The sequence below is a fragment of the Procambarus clarkii genome, chromosome 77, assembly GCF_040958095.1.
Source record: "Procambarus clarkii isolate CNS0578487 chromosome 77, FALCON_Pclarkii_2.0, whole genome shotgun sequence".
Lineage (NCBI taxonomy): Eukaryota > Metazoa > Arthropoda > Malacostraca > Decapoda > Cambaridae > Procambarus > Procambarus clarkii.
Genome location: NC_091226.1, coordinates 15,578,998 through 15,596,691, shown reverse-complemented (window position 1 = coordinate 15,596,691; position 17,694 = coordinate 15,578,998). Strand labels below are relative to the sequence as shown.

Here is a 17,694-nt window from a genome sequence, read left to right as displayed (position 1 = left end):
TGTAACATTAGCATGGAGTAATGTAGTCATGTTATTTAATGTGAGAATGATTTTTAACGCATCTTGCATGACTTAAATTGCCGTGAGATATTTTTATTGAAAGTTCGTTCATACAGTATCTATAGTGCCACTTTCTTATTGTCTATTTTGTAGTATTCTGATAACTGAAGATGATAAAAGTTTACTGCTGGAAATGTTCATTATATTTTGATTAAGGGGTTCAGATTGCTTTCTAAGATGTCTAAAGTTTAATGTTTATTTTTTTATTTATATACAAGAAGGTACATTGGGTTTGTTAGAATACATAGCATAGTATTTACAATCTTGTAAAGCCACTAGTACGCGCAGTGTTTCGGGCAAGTCCTTAATCTAACAGATAATTTCAAGTAGGTAAATTCTAGCAGAATTAATAAAATGATAACAGATACATTGCAGGAAAAAAAAATGAGATGAGAGAGATTAGTAAGTATATTATTAAAGCACATTGGTATATTAAAGCTCTGATTGATTACATTGACAGCTTGATTGGTAATTTAAACAAGATTAATAGACACCATACAGCAGATTGATAGCACATATAAGAAGACAGCAATGATCACAATGGTAAAGATGTTTGGATTGGGTACATAAAGATTGGGAGATTGGGTACATAAAGATTGGGAGATTGGGTAGCAATAGATACAGTGCAATTTTAAAGCAACAAGGTAAAAAACTATGAAGATGGAATTAGGTACTTTTTAGTTATGTTTTTGAATGACGCAAAAGTTGGACAGCTTTTCAATTCACTAGGGAGCGAGTTCCATAGACTGGGTCCCTTTATTTGCATAGAGTGTTTACATAGATTAAGTTTGACTCTGGGGATATCAAAGAGATATTTATTTCTGGTGTGGTGATAATGGATCCTATTACATCTGTCCAGGGAGAGTTTCAGAGCAGGATTTGCATTTAAGAAGAGGGGTTTGTAAATGTAGTTGACACAAGAGAATTTGTGGAGAGAAATTATGTTTAGCATGTTTAGGGAGTTCAACAAGGGGGCCGAGTGTTGTCTGAAAGCAGAATGTTATTATTCTGATAGCAGATTTTTGCTGGGTGATGATGGACTTGAGGTGGTTTGCAGTGGTTGAACCCCATGCACAGATACCATAATTAAGATAGATATAGATTAGTGCATAATATATAGAGATGAGAGCAGAGTTAGGTACATAATATCTGATTTTGGAGAGTATACCGACTGTTTTAGAGACTTTCTTAGTTATGTGTTGTATGTGGGTGCTGAAGTTGAGTCTCTTGTCTAGGAATAGGCCAAGAAACTTTCCATCATTTTTATTGCTAATGTTTACATTGTCTATCTGAAGCTGAATAGCATTTGTAGATTTGCTTTCAAATAGGATGTAGTAGGTCTTTTCTATGTTAAGTGTTAGTTTGTTGGTTGACATCTATAAGTGGACTTGTTTTAGTTCATTATTACCAACATTATTTAGTGTATGTGGGTTGGGGTTAAAGTAGATGAGAGTAGTATCATCAGCAAACAATATAGGTTTCAAAATGTTAGAGACATTAGGCAGATCATTGATGTATATAAGAAATAGGAGAGGTCCCAAGATGCTGCCCTGTGGCACTCCAACAGTTATTGGTAGAGTGGGAGAGGTTATATTATTGATGACTATTTTAAAATTGTTGATCAAGGGGACTAATCGCCTTACAAGACACTTGAAGTTTATTGATGGCCATGAGAAACACCAGAAAAGGTAATGTTACTTCTAAAATTCAGTACTTCGTACTATGGATATGCAGTAATTAATTTTATATGAGAAAAGTGCAAAAAATCACAAATAGTATGTGAAGGTTTGAGTATGTTTTTATTCGTAATTACCTTCCTGTACTATTCTTATGTGCAACCTTTGCTTTTTTTTTTATTCTACCATTGTGTATATTTTTCAGATACTTAATTTACCTATTATGACAGCTTTTGAAATGTTTATGAAAATTATCTAAATATTTTTACACTATGATTTTAAAACAGAATTATATGCTGATCGTTGCGAGTCTACTTAGAAAATTTACACATTAAGTTTGCTTGAATACTTGACTCTGTACTTAAACCTTCAATCTTTTATCAATATTTAATGTTGCTTTATTGCAAGTGACAAAATATATATAACAAATACTGTAGAAACTTAAATCATTGTTAATATGAAAAAGCATTAAGAAAAGGAAATTATGCTCCTTTCATTTTCCAATTATTATCTGGAACTCGAAACTTTAATGTGTATTTAATATTTTCCTATTAAACCTTTGAATACAATTTAATTTTCTCCTAGTTTAAAAATAATTATATGTAGTTTATTATCATTTCCTAAAAATACTAACAATTAAAAACAAATACTTGGTACTATAAATTAAAATGCAATCTTAAGTACAAAAACCAATTGCTAAAACATGAACCATGTATTTATAACAAATCACTAACTTCTAAATTCAATCCATAATTATCTTCCTGACACAAACACATTGTGACCCTTGAGACCCACAGGAAAATTTAGCGATCAATGCTAATGTAACAAAATACCTTTTATCCTGATATTATTTATAAAGTAAATTTACAATTATAGGTCTAAATATACAGATGATTGTGTGTAGAACATTTAACATAATTAATAATTAAACTAAGTGAATGAGAAAACTGAAATTGAACTGAAAGAATGTGAAACAAAAAATTATTTAAATCCAATCCGGCTATCACACAACCACCCTACAGTAAGGAGGACTATAACAACAATAATTTACTCTACTCCCGTAAACTTTGAAGCAATCTTTGCAAGCACAAAGAGATTCATTTTATATCAACCTGGACTAATATTTAAAACAGAGTATTATACTTATATTAGGCACGATTCTACTATGTTTCTATCAATAAAGTGACTATTGGCCAAATTCTTTACTTTAAACCAATCAATCAAATGACCACTGACTTAAATGCCAGAAAAAATTTGGAGTTTTGTCTGATCCAAAACCGAAACAAACACTATTTATTTATTTATTTAATATACAAGAAGGTACATTGGGATTGTGAGGATACATAGCATAGTAATTACATTCTTGTAAAGCCACTAGTACGTGCAGCGTTTTGGGCAGGTCCTTAATCTAATTAATCTCCTGGGTAACTCGCTCTCACTTTCTCGCAGGTCTTTTGGGCTTTATATGCATTTAGTCCTGTAGAGAATTCTATTGCGAACACAATGATACCAAATTAAAAATCCTAGGACAAGAATTGAGGTGACAAAGTTGAAAAGAGTATACACTTTTCAGAATTACCACGAACTCCCGGGGAGTGCGCAGAAATGCCCAGACCCACCTTAGATAGTGAGAGGCTCGACCCCGCAGAGCACAAAAGTGTTAATTAACTGGAAAAGGTGCAAAGGCATACTACAAAATGGCTTCCAGAACTGAAAAACGAGTTACGAGGAGAGGCTAGAGGCGTTAAATATGCCTAAGCTAGAAAATAAAAGAAAAAGGGACGATATGATCACCACTTACAAATAATAAAAGGAATCGACCAAATTGACACAGAGGAATTCCTGAAACCAGCAACTTCAAGAACAAGAGGACACAGATTCAAGCTAAGGAAACAAAGGTGCTGAAAAAATATTAGAATGTTTCTTTTGCAAACAGAGTGGTAGTCGGCTGGAACAAGTTAAGTGAGATGGTGGTGGAGGGCAAAACCGTCAGTAGTTTCAAAGCGTTATATGACAAAGGGTGCTGGGAAGATGGGACATGCCAAGAATAGCTGTCATCCTGTAACTACAAATAGGCAATTACAAAGTGGTATAGTTAACTATCAGAGGACCACATAAAGAGCATTGTGCAAGACCATGATATGCTTTTCAATTTCGGAATAACTTTTAAATATGGTTCATACACAGGGAATGACAATGAAATTAGGGAAATTCTAAAAGAACAGTACGAGGCAATGCTTAGGACACCAATAAACAAGTCAAAAGTTGAAGATATGGACAGCTTCTTTATGAGATATATCCAAAACTGACAATATAATTAATACAAACAAATGTACAGGAGACTTTGAAAGAGAAATTGACAACAAGCCCATGCACTCAGCTCCAGGTCTTGACTCTCGGAATTCCATATTTATGAAGAAATGTCAAGTGCCAGTAGCAAGATCACTTGCTATAATGTAGAGAACAAGCTTGGATACAGGGAAAACACCAGCACATATAGTACCACTACACAAGGGAGGTAGGAAACCACCCTGGAAACACAAACCGAAACTGTCTCTATTTTCCGCTTGTTACAACTTGTAATAAAGTTGTTACATTTTGGCTTAACGTGTTTATGACGTATTAGAACGTTGTTACAACTTGCTATATTGGTTGTTATAACTGGTTAGGAAGTGTTAAAACTTGTTCGAACGTTGTACCAACGTCGTAGTTTCGGTGTGTGTTTGGCGGGCATTGACTAAAAATTCTAGACAGGTTGCACTAATGTCACACCATAATTAAATATTTTGAAACAGTGGTCAGAAATCAGGTCTCCAGCATTATGAGAAAAATGAACTTTACGATCCAAGTGAATTTATATTTCTTTAAGTTCTCTTTAGTGGTAATTTTTTTTAATTTCTCAACATTTTACCTTCCAGTATATTTAAAATGTATATACTGCATATAAATATGCATAATAGTGTGTTTTATCTTTATCATTTCTAGTAAGCAAAATACAGAAGAACTGATGAAAAATTTGAACACACTTTGTGAACTGAGAGTGAGTTTAGTCCCAATTATTCCATTCGAGCAAGGTGCCACAGTTGTACAGTTTTGCATTTTGTTGTACAGTACTTTTTTACCTTATATTATAGAATAATGTTATAAATATTTGTTCTGTACAATATTATATATGGTTTTCACTGCACAGACAGGAAGCCTGTTAAGATTTTCAGGTTGTAAGGAAGGGGTCCCTTTTGGAAAGAATGTGAGTAATAGTGCAGATAACAGATAATACACAGTTGAAACTGTTGGGTTGAAAGAGAAAAACATTTGAAACTCCTGCTAGTGTAGTGAGCTAGTTCTGCACATGTGCAGTCCATGGTTACAGTGTGAGAACGTTTCCCTCTAAAATGATTCTTCCTAACCTGGGCTTACATTCCACCAGTCATTTTCCTTCCAAAACTTACTTCTCTAAATTTTTCCCTAACACACACACACACAGTACCTAGTACACACTAGACTAGTACCCGAGCTGAGAGGTATGAGCTACGAGGAGAGACTACGGGAATTAAACCTCACTTCGCTGGAAGACAGAAGAGTTAGGGGGACATGATCACCAGATTCAAGATTCTGAAGGGAATTGATAGGGTAGATAAAGACAGTCTATTTAACACAAGGGGAACACGCACAAGGGGACACAGGTGGAAACTGAGTGCCCAAATGAGCCACAGAGATATTAGAAAGAACTTTTTTAGTGTCAGAGTGGTTGACAAATGGAATGCATTAGGAAGTGATGTGGTGGAGGCTGACTCCATACACAGTTTCAAGTGTAGATATGATAGAGCCCAACAGGCTCAGGAATCTGTACACCTGTTGATTGACGGTTGAGAGGCGGGACCAAAGAGCCAGAGCTCAACCCCCGCAAACACAACTAGGTGAGTACACACACACTACAAAAAAATCTATACAGTAGTCATATTATAGACGGTTCAAGGCATTATTAACCTACATTCTATCTCTTAGTTGCTGACTGTCTGAAGTTGTTCCTACTTATTTTAATGACCAATCCAGGGTGCTTGTTGCATTGTTGATTGTGTAAAGGTTTGTTGTAATTTTTTCACATAACTGAAAAATGGAATAAAAAATCAGTAACACGAAGAGCAAGTTATAAATATTACTGAATGACATTTTTTGTTTACAACATGTAGGCTTATATGAAATAGTACATTTACTTTTGCCACCTCACTGGGAAAGGCAACCAGAAGGTCAGCGAGTCAAAACAACCACTGCTGGATTCAAAGAGAGACCAAAACCTCAAAACCCACCGAAAGAATTACCCCAACTACTGTATGTAAACCATGGAATTCTCTCGGAACTAACACAAGGTCTTTCTCCTCGCCTCCCCCACTCATTTTGGGATGTAGAAGGAGGTATTTCACCATTTTCCGGGGGCTGAGCTCCCAGTTCTTGAGCAGATGAAGGGATCCACCTGACAACCTGGAAGGACAGGGAACAGCGAGCCACTGGGGCTCGCCCAGAAGTTGCCGTTTCATTACATTCACTGCTGGTTTTCTGGGCGAGCCCTTTGTGGCTCACTGAAGATTTCCCTGAAGAAGAGTGAAGATAAAGATCTATGGCGAGGATAACCCAGGAAAGGTAACCTTGAGCAGATGCAGCTCCAAGCACTCTTAACACTAGCTTCATGCTACCCTGTAGTGTACAGGAGACTCCACCAATGAAAACACCACACCACTAGGTGAACAGGCAGAACACCAGAGCCAGCATGGAAGAGAGGTGACCCAGTATGCACTACATCAGCTATAGAACTAAGAACTCACTCCCAGGTAAACAGTCAGCTACTTCCCCCCCCCCCCCCATTCAAACGAGTGGAGGTGGGATGAACAGCCTCGCATTCGTTCCAAAATAAGTCAATTACAGTGGAACTTCGAATAACGAATTTAATCCGTTCCAGCGCCGTGGTCGTCATGTGAAACTGACGTCATTCAAAACGAAGTTCCCCATTGACAATAACGGAAATCAAAGTAATCTGTTCTACCACCGACAAACATCAATATGATATTCGATGTTTTAAATAATGGAGCAGCCTACTCTACATACACTGAACAAACCTTTATAACATTTTTCTTTTTCAAATTTGTTCAATATTTTTTTCCTTTTTTTTCTCACGAACAAACGGTTCGTTCGGTGTTTGGCAGGTTGGCTGCTCTGTGTTTATTAAAAAAAAAATGAAAAAAAAAAAAGTTGAAACAATTTGAAAAATGGACAAATGCCATAAAGGTTTGTTCAGTGTTTGTTGGGTAGGCTGCTCCATTATGACAATCTTTCTTTGTTTCAAATGTGTTGCATTTGGTTTGTATTTTTCATTTATGTTTCAATAATAGAGCAGCCTACCTGACAAACACTGAACGAATCCTTATGGCATTTGTCCGTTTTCAAATTTCAAATTGTTCAACTTTTTTTTTTTTTTTTTTTTTTTTAAAACCTGCAGCAGCTTACCTGCCAAACACCGAACAAACTTTTTCGGCATTTGTTATTTTTCAAAAATTTTCATTTATTTTTATTTAAAAAAAACATGGAGCAGCCTGCCTGCCGAACACCGAATGAACCATTTTGACATTTGTTCTGTTTTTCAAAATTTTTAATTTCTTTTTTTCTACAAAAAAGTCAATGCTTTGCAACATCACAGCAGTCACCCCTTTATATCCCAGCATCATTAGCATTTAAAAAAAACAAAAAAAAAAAAACAATTTATTTGCATCATCAGAGGCGTCCGAGAATGTGCGAGAAGCAGCGCAACCCCACCACGTGGTGTTGATGTTATTCAAATGAGAGCTCGCCTAACGACACGAATTGTCGGCGATTGGGGAGCTCAAATACCCAAATTGCTCGCCATTTGAGGCGGTCATCACTCGAGGTTCTACTGTATTTGTTTTTGTTTACATAGTTGGAAGAGTTCTTCAGATGGGTTTTGAGGTTTCAGTCTCCCTTGAATCCATCAGTGATTTGTTTTGACTCGCTGACTCTCTGGTTGCCCTTCCAGAGGCAACCAGGAGTCAGGTGTGAGGAGGTGAAAATAAATGTCACCACTTCTCTGTGAGAAGGCCAGGTTCTGGCGCTGGTCCCCAGCAGGCCAACAGAACACCATGGCTGATGTGACCTAGTACTTGGTAAAAGTATTACCAAGTATAAAAGTATTATTCATCTCGGTGAATACTAGCTTCACAGAGCCACAAAGGGTTCCTCCCCAGAAAAGATATTCAGTAGTACACTACAGGGGTACCTCGGTTTAAGAGTTTAACCCGTTCCTGGAGACAGCTTGTAACCCGCAGCTAATTTCCCCATAAGAAATAATGGGAAATGAATTAATCTGTTCCTGACTACCCAAAAACCTCACTTCAAACTAAATTTTATACCTAATTCATCAAAATCTACACTACAAACTATGTTCATGTTATTACTTGCCATTGCTGACGACTGCTGTTGGCGTATGGAAGATGGTGAGGAATGGGGAGGAGGAGAGGTGTTACTGTTTGGAAGGGGAGTCCCCTTCCATTATAACATCAGGCAGTGAGGACCTCTCTGGGGTGCATTCTCTGGCACGTTTTGCCTGCATATCACTCGGTCCTGGTTGTGGCTCACTGCTCGATGTTCTCACAACAAATCTGTCCATGGACGATTGTTTTTCCCTTCTTCGCAAGATGTCTCTGTAGTGAGGCATCACATTGTCATTGAAAAGATTAATGCAACAACTACAGCTTTCTCTGTGTGAGACTTTTCAATAAAAGTTTGCATCTCTTCTCACATCTGACACCACTACATAATGGTTCTGGAAGGGACATTCGCTACTGTCTCATCCTCCTTCATTGGAGAAACATACTCAGTGGGGTCTTCTTGCTGTTTCTTTTGAAGGGCTTGGAATACTTCGGTGGTCAGTTCTTCGTTGTCTTCTTCCACCAACTCCTCCACATCATCACCATCCAATTCCAAGCCCATTTGCCAGCCCAGAGTAACAATTTCCTCAACAATAGGTGCATCATTTACAGGCTCAAACCCCCTCAAAGTCTAGTTCTGGTATACATTCAGGCCACAATTTTCTCCAGCCAGAGATCAGGGTTCTTTGAGTCACTTCTTGCCAGGCTTTGTCAACGAGTTTTAAAGAATTACAAATGTTAAAATGGTGTTTCAGAACTCTTTGAGGGTGAGGTTTGTGGCTTCAGTCACTTCAAAACATTTCTGGAAAAGTGCCCTTTCATAAAGTTTCATAAAATTTGCTATGATTTTCTGGTCCATAGGCTGAATTAGAGGAGTGGTGTTAGGAGTAAGGAACTTTACTGTGAGAAAATTACTGTATCTGTGCAACAATTCATCTTCCAAGCCTGGAGGATGAGCAGGAGCATTGTCGAGGAGAAGCAGGGGCTTGAGTGGCAAATGTTTCTCCTGCAGATATTTTTCTGTGGCAAGGCACACCACTTCATTCACCCACTCTGAAAAAAAAATCCTAGTCACCCATGCCTTATTATTAGCCCTCCACATCACACACATTTGGTTTTTCTGCACTTTATACTGTTTGAAAACCCTTGGATTTTCAGAATGATACACTAGAAAGGGTTTAATTTTCAAATCGCCACTCGCATTTGAACACGGCACAAGCGTAAACCTATCTTTCATAGGCTTGTGTCGGGGCAATGATTTTTCCTCCTTGGTAATATATGTCTTCTTAGGCAATCTTTTCCAGAAGAGTCCTGTTTCATCACAATTTAACACCTGTTGTGGTAGATATCCCTCAGCCTCTGCAAACTCTTTAAATTCTTCAATAAATCTTTCAGCCGCTGGTTTGTCTGAGCTGGCAGCCTCCCCATGCCTTACAACACTATGAATACCACTTCTTTTTTTAAATTTCTCAAACCATCCCCTGCTTGCCTTAAAGTCTTTCGTATCTGCATCACTCATTCCAAGGGTTTTCTTTACAAGGTCTTCGTGCAATACCCTGGCTTTCTCACAATGATGGCCTCTGAAACACTATCACCTGCTAACTCCTTGTTGTGTATCCAAATTAATAACAACTTTTCCACTTCCTCAAGTATTTGTGGTCTTTGTTTCGCGATTGTTGATACTCCTCTTGCCACTTTAGCACTCATAATGTCCTTTTTCTTGGCAAGTATAGTGCATATCGTTGACGTGGATTTGTTGTACTGCCTACAAAGTTCAACAACACGTGCACCATCTTCATGCTTCCGAATGATCTCTTGCTTTTCCTCTATTGTCATCCTCACATGCGATTTCTTGCCTTGAACCTGACCACTGGCTTTCTTGGGATCCATTGCGATGTATATTATAACAAATTTTATGCTCAAATAGCAAAAACTCCAAAAATAAACATTAAATCCTTGTGAAGAATTCAGACGGGATAGTCACTGGGCGCGAGGCACTGGTAAACTGAGCGGCGATTGCCGTGCCACCACGTGCCAAGTCGGCCCGTACGCGTATCAACAAACTCGTATCCTGAGGCAACCCTCGTATCCCGATACAAATTTTCCAAGCAAATCCTGCTCATAACCCGAAAAACTCGCAACCAGAGGCGCTCGTAACCCGAGGTATCACTGTACATTTTTTAACCCAATTGAATTTTAAAAAGATAAAATCACATTACTTTTATGAACCAATATTTTAGGCTTAAAAGACAATTTATTATTGTCGATAACCCTTAAACTTTATTTTTGTCAGATTAACTGAAGCATACCTGAAAGAATTCCGTTGCCAAACTTGCTGCAGGAGCAATCCCACAGTTGGATTTATGGTTCCATATGATCGCTGTCCCCTTCCCCGCCTCTGCTCACCATTCACAAGGGAGTATCCTGATGCCATAATCTTTGTGTGGAGGCTGAAACAAACCCACTTTCTTAACAGGTTACGGATATTTGTGTAAAGAGTGACCTAGGAAATGTGTTAGGGTGATAATGAATCATTATGTTAGCTATTGTTTCTCAATCCAGATGCTGCAGGAATATCTCTAGTGAGATTAACAAATTTATGGACAATTACAGAATGAAGCAACATTATTTGGTGTTCTAACAAAGCAGAAATACTGTACAGCAATTTTTGTTCCAATTTGATATAAAAATGCAATGTTATAAAACGGATATAAAGATATAAAACATGCCACAAACATTATAAATGAATCTCACAGAATAACAAAACAGGTGACAATCTTTGATGATTCCCCTCCTCACCGATCTGAAAAGTTGTATTTTGTTCGGCAAGCGACCAGATTACACTGTGGCATAATGTCATAGCAAGAGATACACTCTACTGTATACCATCTTGAGGTTATCTTGAGATGATTTCAGGGCTTTTTAGTGTCCCCACGGCCCAGTCCTCCACCCCCAGGAAGCAGCCCGTGACAGCTGACTAACACCCAGGTACCTATTTTACTGCTAGGTAACAGGGGCATAGGGTGAAAGAAACTCTGCCCATTGTTTCTCGCCGGCGCCTGGGATTGAACCCAGGACCACAGGATCACAAGTCCAGTGTGCTGCCCGCTCGGCCGACCGGCTCATGCACATCATTTTGCCTAAGGATAATCAACAGTAATACTGTGGCTCAGACTTTCAAGCTCACAACCACCATGTACAGACGATGAATCACAATAACGTGGCTGAAGATATGATGACCAAACTACCCACCAGAAGATGAGGAGAGGACCATTAACAAGTCGATTGTAATAATGGTCCAGGACGGACCGAAATATCATCGTCTCCTCATCTTCTGGCCATGTGGTTTGGTCATCACAACCACCTTGGTAACTTTACCATGCATATTGCAATTGTGAAGAGCTACCCTTCAGTCTGTAATATTCATCTGATCATTGGTCTCCCATTTGATCCTCATTGCTTTGTCTTACTATTATTGAATGTCAATAACCATATTATGCAACTTTAATAAAGTTGTTCTTCAGTATTTTGTGGTGTTCAGCTGCCCTTATCTTCTGTATGATCCTCACATACCAGTATACACAAACATTGACATGTAGGGGTATAGACTCTCAGGTAAGTTAGTAATTTAAATGCACAGTAGCAGTCGTAGGCGTTCAATCCCCGACCGTCCAAGTGGTTTGGCACTATTCCTCTCTATCTCATCCCAAATCCTTATTCTGATCCCTTCCCAGTGCTAAATAGTTGTAAAGCAAAGCAAAGCAAAGCACTCGCCCGGTGCTTTGCGAGTGCTTTGGCCTGAGTTTGCATCTTGACTGGGAAGGTGCCAGTCATTAACTGTACGCATCTGTACACCCAGCAGTGATTGGGTACCTGGCTGTTAAACGACTTGCAACAAGACTGAGAGCTGTGGCCAACCAACCACTTTTACCCATCCTAAAATAATCTGAAATGACCTAACTTATCCTATTATCCTAATAAAAATATCATACCCTAATCAAATACATCTTTCCCTAACCAAATACATCTTACCCTTCTTCCGAGATTTCAGCAAATCTTACCTTCTTATCTCTATTTCCTTCTTACCCGAGATTTCAGCAAATTCAACTTCAATAATAAACAGATAAACTGGGAGCAAATAAACCAAGACTTTACAGAAATAAACTGGGAAGAACAGCTAGAAAATGCAAACCTGAACCAGTGCCTGGAAAAAATAAGCTCAGTAGCACTAGAAATATGTTCAAACTGCATACCCCCTAAGAAAAGAGAGAAAGAGATGCAGATTGGAACGGGAACGTCGTTCCCTCTATAGGCGAAGAAAACGAATCGCAGAACAACTTGAGAGTCGCACCCTATCTCAAGAACGGCGAAGAAGGTTAGGTAGAGAAATAGAAACAATTGAACTCAAGCTAACAAGAATCATACAAAACCCAGGAGAGGCAAAGAGAGCAAAAGGCCATCAGTGAAATAGAGAGATATCCAAAATATTTTTTCTCCTATGCAAAATCAAGATAAAAAACCACATCTAGTATCGAGCCCCTGCAAAAGGGAGATGGAACTTTCACCGATGACAACAAAGACATGAGCGAGTTACTGAGGAAGCAGTACGACTCTTGTTTTCAGAGAACCACTAAACGCACTAAAGATTGATAACCCTAATGAATTTTCATGGATATGATACCAACATCAAATCATATATCAAATGTCACCCTATGCCCACTGGATTTTGAAGAAGCCATAAACAGTATGCCTATGCACTCTGCACCAGGCCCGGATTCTTGGAACTCCATATTCATCAAGAACTGTAAAAAACCACTATCGCAGGCTCTTCACATTCTGTGGAGACAAAGCCTAGATACTGGCATTATCCCTGACATACTAAAAACAGCAGAGATAGCACCACACCATAAAGGAGGAAATAAGGCAGAGGCAAAAAATTACAGACTGATAGCACTAACATCGCACATCATAAAAAATTTTGAGAGAGTTCTAAGAAGTAAGATCACCAAAAACATGGAATCACAGCATCTCCATAACCCTGGACAACATGGTTTCAGAACAGGACGCTCTTGCCTGTCGCAGTTGCTGGACCACTATGATATGGCATTAGATGCAATGAAAGACAAATCTTCATGAGAGTAGGCAACATAGAGGACACGACAAACCTCCAATCAGATGTAGATCAGGTCTTTCTATGGGATACAGAAAATAATATGGTGTTTAACGAAGGTAAGTTCCAGCTCATGCGCTACGGAAAAAATTAAAATATAAAAACGGAAACCACGTACAAAACTCAGGCAAATCATAACATAGAACGAAAAAGCAATGTAAAGGATCTGGGTGTACTCATGTCGGAAGACCTTACCTTTAAAGAACACAATAAAGTAGCCGTCACAACTGCAAGAAAAATTACAGGTTGGATAACAGGAACTTTTCACACTAGAGATGCTGTACCGATGATGATACTTTTCAAAACGCTTGTGCTCTCTAGAATGGAGTACTGCTGCACAATGACAACCCCTTTCAAAGCTGGAGAAATTGCTGACCTGGAGAGCGTGCAGAGATTCTTTACTGCTAGAATCCACTCGGTAAAACATCTAAACTACTGGGACCGACTAAAGAGCCTAAAACTGTACTCCCTTGAGCACTGGCGGGAGATGTACATAATACTTTACACGTGGAAAATATTAGAGGGGCTGGTCCCAAACCAGCACACAGAAATAACATCACATGAGACCAGAAGACATGGCAGGATGTGCAGAATACCCCCGTTGAAAAGCAGAAGTGCAACAGGTACTCTGAGAGAGAACTCTATCAACATCAGAGGCCCGAGACTGTTCAACACGCTTCCGCTACACATGAGGGACATAACCGGCCGACCCCTCACAGTGTTCAAGAGAGAACTTGACAAACACCTCCAAAGGATACCTGATCAACCAGGCTGTAACTCATACATCAGGCTGCGAGCAGCCGCATCCAACAGCCTGGTTGATCAGTCCAGTAACCAGGAGGCCTGGTCGACGACCGGGCCCCAGGGACGCTAAGCCCCGGAAGCACCTCAAGGTAAGGTAAGGTAAGGTACCCCTAACCAAATACATCTTAAGGTACCCTAATCAAATATATCTTGCCCTAACCAAATATATCGTGCCCTAACCAAATATATCGTGCCCTAACCAAATATATCGTGCCCTAACCAAATATATCATACCCTAACCAAATATCATACCCTAACCAAATATCATACCCTAACCAAAAACATCTTACCCTAATCAAAAACATCTTACCCTAACCAAAAACATCTTGACCTAACCAAAAATATCGTAACCTAACCAAAAATTATCTTGCCCTAACCAAATATATCTTGCCCTAACCAAATATATCTTGCCTTAACCAAATATATCTTGCCTTAACCAAATATATCTTGCCCTAACCAAATATATCTTGCCCTAACCAAATATATCTTGCCCTAACCAAATATATCTTGCCCTAACCAAATATATCGTGCCCTAACCAAATATATCTTGCCCTAACCAAATATATCTTGCCCTAACCAAAAATATCTTGCCCTAACCAAAAATATCTTACCCTAGCCAAATATCTTGCCCTAACCAAATATATCTTGCCCTAACCAAAAATATCTTGCCCTAACCAAATATTTTACCCTAGCCAAATATCTTACACTAACCAAATATATCTTGCCCTAACCAAATATATCTTGCCCTAACCAAAAATATCTTGCCCTAACCAAAAATATCTTGCCCTAGCCAAATATCTTGCCCTAACCAAATATATCTTGCCCTAACCAAAAATATCTTGCCCTAACCAAATATCTTACCCTAGCCAAATATCTTACACTAACCAAATATATCTTGCCCTAACCAAATATATCTTGCCCTAACCAAATATATCTTGCCCTAACCAAATATTTTACCCTAGCCAAATATCTTACACTAACCAAATATATCTTGCCCTAACCAAATATATCTTGCCCTAACCAAAAATATCTTGCCCTAACCAAAAATATCTTGCCCTAGCCAAATATCTTGCCCTAACCAAATATATCTTGCCCTAACCAAAAATATCTTGCCCTAACCAAATATCTTACCCTAGCCAAATATCTTACACTAACCAAATATATCTTGCCCTAACCAAATATATCTTGCCCTAACCAAATATATCTTGCCCTAACCAAATATCTTACACTAACCAAATATATCTTCATATGGGAAAATCCATAGTGAACTTCATATAATCTAAAATTGTCCAGGGAATCTCCCCCCAGAAAAGTGACTAACTTCAACATAGGAAAATTATAAATGGAGCCGCAACTTCACTATAAACCACAGCCCTGAATGATTTCGTTTCATTCTGACTTCACTTACAGACATCATTTTATCCCCCTCACTATGGATTTAGTAAAATGCCGCAAGTAATTTCAAGAGAGACAACTGAAATAAAAACGCCATCTCAAAACAACTCCATCAGAGGCTAACATTTTGCTACAAATTACCTACTTCATAATCATCATTTAGGATAAGGACCTGCCCGAAACGCTATGCATGTTAGTGGCTTTACAAGAATATAAAAACATCATTGCTATGTAACCTCATAAACCCAATGTACCTTCTTGTGTATATAAGAAATATAAATAAAAACATTACCTTGAGAGCGAGAGAGAGAGACACTGTTGTTGTTGTTTTGTTGATTTAGGAACGGCGACTATTGTGGGATCGGATGCGCCCCAGTTGCCCGATACCGGGAAATAGCGGAGGGATGGGGTCCCTATAGTCTCTTCAGGCCATAGACCCTACAATCTCCTCAGGCCACATATTTTAGTCTCTTCAGGCCACGGACATGACGGATGAAGTGAAAGGTATGGCGAAGGATGTCATGACGGACGTCTTCGTCTCTCACACCTGCCCCATCAAGAACGGAAATTGTGAGGCGGGGAATATTCAGCCTACGAACGGCACTCTGTAGTCTGACGCGAGCGCTATGAAATCGAGAGCAGTGAAGAAGGTGCTCCATTGTATCCTCCTGGGTCGGACACCACTGGCAGTATGGGGAATCTACCAGCCATAGACGATGGAGATGTGCAGCCAGGCAGGTGTGCCCAATCCGGAGACGAGTGATGGCAGTGTCGAGGAGTCGAGAATGATGACGAGTCCATGGTCGCGGGGAGTAGTCTTCCCGGAGACCCGCCAGAGAGGAGGACCTGAGTGCTGACTCCATCATTGCCTCCCAACTCGCGAGGCAAACCGCCCGGAGTTGTGGGAGAATTTCGGAAAGGTCCAGAGGCACATTTGTAGTCATGGAGAGCATGTGCCATCCCTGCTGCTGCGTCGGCCACCTCATTGCCATTAATACCGACATGTGACGGAACCCATTGGAGACAGACCAACCCGGAGTACCAGAGTATGACAGCAGTTCTCCACGGGTCTGTATGACGATGGACTCGTGGACGCCGAGATGATATCAGATGTAGGGATATAACCGAGTCCACGTATAGAACAACTGCAGAGGGCCAAGAGATGTTGTGTTGATTTAGAGAGCCATGAGAGACCGCTCAGCTGACTGACAGTGTTGTGCTCGCTTACCACACCAGACCATTCCGCCAAGCTCGTTTTCTATTACTATATATATCTATATATATATATCTATATGTATACAAGAGTTCTTACATTCTTGTACAGACACCAGTACACGTAGCGTTTCGAGCAAATCCTTAATCTTATGTTCCCTGGAATACGACCAGGTTAAATACTATGCGACCAGGTTAAATACGATCATACGACCAGGTTTTCTTGGTTAAAACCCTTTTTGTATATTGTTATGCCTGGATGTATTAGCTTAGGTTAGACTGTATTTGGCTGGGTTGGGTTAGGTTGAGCTAAGTAAAGTTAGTAAGGTTCCCATATATGTCAACACCTGCATAAAGCAGTTTATATGCCTTGTTCCCCGTCCAGCGGGGCTGCACCTTCTCGTACTTGGTCCAGTCTCCGAACACGGCGCACATTATTAATATTTTCCCGCTCTTCTCAAAAATTTTATTTTTTATTATAATACAAAATATACTTTACTGGTGTATTTACTGGTGTATTTACCACACAATATTTGTTTATAAATACAAAACCGCCATTGAAAGAAATCTAAAAGATGTACATGACTATATTATGAAGGATCTAGGATATATTTTACAGTTCGAGTCCGAGACAGAGACCCAATATAAGACGAGAATATGGACGAAGGGTCGAGCTTCAGCTCCAGTCCCTCTCCACTCTCTTCAGTCATGGCTACTGGCATGTTAAGAGTCGTAGGCGGATCCAAAAGGCTCCTGGATGAGCACAATAGCCACAGTAAAAGACAAAGATACGAAGACACATGTTATGAGATCAGCGATAATGGCGAGGTGCTGACAATATACTTCCTTCATCAGCCTATAATGTGTGATCCCCCGTCACTAGAGGGTATGGAGGAGGTTGCTCTGGAAGGCCATAACCTCCTGCAAGTGAAAATTAATGGGA

The 17,694-nt window shown here is 39.3% G+C and overlaps 1 long non-coding RNA gene across 1 annotated transcript; it reads right to left on the bottom strand.

The window, feature by feature from the left end:
* Window positions 1-645: 645 nt before the first annotated feature.
* Window positions 646-16,842, bottom strand: LOC138357274 (uncharacterized). Its single transcript, XR_011224897.1, has 3 exons — window positions 15,832-16,842; window positions 10,480-10,620; window positions 646-5,843 (listed from the first exon to the last, which is right to left on the bottom strand). It is a non-coding gene; the product is annotated as an uncharacterized lncRNA (long non-coding RNA).
* Window positions 16,843-17,694: the final 852 nt, after the last annotated feature.